The sequence below is a fragment of the Contarinia nasturtii genome, unplaced genomic scaffold, assembly GCF_009176525.2.
Source record: "Contarinia nasturtii isolate CC-2019 unplaced genomic scaffold, AAFC_CNas_1.1 Cnas_scaffold_187, whole genome shotgun sequence".
NCBI classification, from domain to species: Eukaryota; Metazoa; Arthropoda; class Insecta; order Diptera; family Cecidomyiidae; genus Contarinia; species Contarinia nasturtii.
Genome location: NW_022197544.1, coordinates 4,060,668 through 4,063,738, shown reverse-complemented (window position 1 = coordinate 4,063,738; position 3,071 = coordinate 4,060,668). Strand labels below are relative to the sequence as shown.

The window sequence follows — 3,071 nt, the reverse complement described above, 5'->3', positions numbered from 1 at the left end:
ATATTTTCCGTAGAAAACAAAATTCATGATTTTGAGTAATAACTAAAAAAAAGTAGTGGCACGAAAGACACAACTATAGATTGTATTCATAACGGAAATCCAATAATCAAACCAATATATTCAACATCCTGTACAGCCAGTTGAATAAATTGCAATGAATTCGATCCAGTACAGTGAATGCAGAATTTTCTAAAAGCAATGAAAAACCGAAAAGAACACAACGCCAACAATATCGATATACTTTTCCGAAAAATTACGGAGAAAGAAAAACACCGACGATTCGTTGTGAAGAAATTTTATGGATGCTACACATACTGGTATAATGCTCTTTTCGGTCCCTTCCCAGTCTCTGCTGGGTTTTGTTGGGTCATCATTCTCCATTCGATATTCAGAAAACGGATCGCAAAAAAGGCATTGAATGGGAAAAACAAACAAAATCGGCTCTGCACATATTGAAATCAACCAACCCCCCCTGATGTCAAACAATGAAAAAAGATTCATAACATACAACACCATCTCTTGGTATGCCACATATCTGTTTTTTTCTCCACAATGTGGAGAAAGTGTTTACGTATACGTATACGTTGACATTAATAATCTGTCAAAACCGTAAACACATTATTTTCATAACGCAATTTTGCGAGAGTTCCTATTAGTTGAAAAAAATTAAATTTTTGTGTGCAAACTGTAAGTTATTTTGTGATTTTATTGTGTTTAGATTGAATACGATTTCATAAATTTTTGAAAAGTGATTTTACAGTAACAAGAAATGTAAAGCAGAGAGAAAAAAACCAATAAATGAGTTTAGAACGTTTAGAATCATATGCACATTTTCGTGATATTCTAACCTCAATCGCTCTTTACTCTCAGTTTTACATTCTTTATATCAACAATTATTTTATAATTTAAACAGGAAACGCAAAATGGTTTAGTGCGATGTATGCCAGCAGAATATTTCGGGAAACATTTACAAGCACAAAAGAGTTGAGCACAGTTGGGATCGAGGTGGTATTAAATTGATTAAACAGGAAGATAAAACTCTGATCGAAGCTATACAAAACGAAAAAACATTCGTTGGACCTTCGCTGTTATATTTGAAACGTCTCGCAAATTATGCGGTAACACAAAATTTTCAAGCCACATTTTTTGGAGTCGACTCACCAAAACCAGAACTTGTCATTACAACGGGTACAATTGCAGAGAATGAAAGAAATTTGGCTGAAATTGTGGATCAACTCTATGGCCAAATCGGTCAATGAACTACGATCGCTATTCAATATTTAGTTTATGAATATGTTCATTTTTTCACGCAAAATGCGACCAATTACATTTATAATTAAATACCATGAATAAATATTAATTTTTTATGTAAAAAATGGAAACAAATCTCTTTTCATTTGTTCGCTTTCAAGCGGGTTGAAATATTCATTGAATTCACAATTTTTTATATTTTTACAAGCATGGATTGTGAAGAACGCCAAATATATGAGAACCATAAATAAATCCAAATGAATAAATTGAAATTCAGCAGTGTTTTAGTACTATAGTGTTTTTATTTTTGTTTGATATCAATATGTAGCTAAGAGACATTTTCCAATCATTTATATTTATTTAATTAAACATAAAAGTAAGTAATTTACGCATATTTTGCGAGAGAACTAATGCTCAGGTGTATCAACATCAGACATCTCCGGGATTGTATTTTCATTCTCTGCAATTGTACCCGTTGTAATGACAAGTTCTGGTTTTGGTGAGTCGACTCCAAAAAATGTGGCTTGAAAATTTTGTGTTACCGCATAATTTGCGAGACGTTTCAAATATAACAGCGAAGGTCCAACGAATGTTTTTTCGTTTTGTATAGCTTCGATCAGAGTTTTATCTTCCTGTTTAATCAATTTAATACCACCTCGATCCCAACTGTGCTCAACTCTTTTGTGCTTGTAAATGTTTCCCGAAATATTCTGCTGGCATACATCGCACTAAACCATTTTGCGTTTCCTGTTTAAATTATAAAATAATTGTTGATATAAAGAATGTAAAACTGAGAGTAAAGAGCGATTGAGGTTAGAATATCACGAAAATGTGCATATGATTCTAAACGTTCTAAACTCATTTATTGGTTTTTTTTCTCTCTGCTTTACATTTCTTGTTACTGTAAAATCACTTTTCAAAAATTTATGAAATCGTATTCAATCTAAACACAATAAAATCACAAAATAACTTACAGTTTGCACACAAAAATTTAATTTTTTTCAACTAATAGGAACTATCGCAAAATTGCGTTATGAAAATAATGTGTTTACGGTTTTGACAGATTATTAATGTCGACGTATACGTAACCACAGCTGTCATAATATATACGTAACTTCGTATTTTCACATTGTGGAGAATTTTTTCTGTTTCATTAATAATGAATCATTATTTTCTGTAATAAATAGAAATTTATTTATTTATAATTCTAATAGAATGAATTTGAAAAAATAAATAGAATCATTTATATGAAATAAAAATAATTCTAATTTGAAATAATACGATTTTGTTAGGTTCCCATAGAATGGTGTGAGTATTTATAATTTAGTTGTATTATTTTATATGCTTTATGTGTGTGTACAATGATTTTTAATTGATTTAATTTCAATTTGATTTACTTGAATGATTTTTAATACAATTTTTGTGTTGAAACTATAACATTCAAATACATTCCAAATTATTGAAATAAATTTGATTTTTGCATCTAATTCACACTAAAATCAGATGGCGCTCATTAGCGAGATTCGCAAAAAAAAGTCTCCAATCTCATATACGTCAACCCCCCTTGAAATCAACTTAATTAAACGGATCTATTGTACATTCATTACCTTAAGTTATTTTTAATGGGTTGTGCTAGCGTATGTGTATGCATGAATTTGCCACATTTGTTTGCATTTTGCCTTGAATTCGAGCAACATAATCTGGTAAGCTCAATCAATTTTCCACATCTCAATTATTAATCACAAAGTTGAAAATCGAGTTATTCCATCGCACGTTCCATAAGCAATGGCTATATCACATTTCCTCATCCTCATATTTTT

The 3,071-nt window shown here is 30.6% G+C and overlaps 3 long non-coding RNA genes across 3 annotated transcripts; 2 read left to right on the top strand and 1 right to left on the bottom strand.

Annotated features, from left to right (window-relative positions):
• The first annotated feature begins 564 nt into the window (after positions 1-564).
• On the top strand, positions 565-1,376 carry LOC116352173. The gene is made up of 2 exons (XR_004202263.1): positions 565-687; positions 914-1,376. It is a non-coding gene; the product is annotated as an uncharacterized LOC116352173 (long non-coding RNA).
• Positions 1,377-1,533: 157 nt separating this feature from the next.
• Positions 1,534-2,392, bottom strand: LOC116352174. Its single transcript, XR_004202264.1, has 2 exons — positions 2,226-2,392; positions 1,534-1,998 (listed from the first exon to the last, which is right to left on the bottom strand). It is a non-coding gene; the product is annotated as an uncharacterized LOC116352174 (long non-coding RNA).
• Positions 2,143-2,773, top strand: LOC116352175. The gene is made up of 3 exons (XR_004202265.1): positions 2,143-2,427; positions 2,544-2,559; positions 2,755-2,773. It is a non-coding gene; the product is annotated as an uncharacterized LOC116352175 (long non-coding RNA).
• The last annotated feature ends 298 nt before the right edge of the window (positions 2,774-3,071 follow it).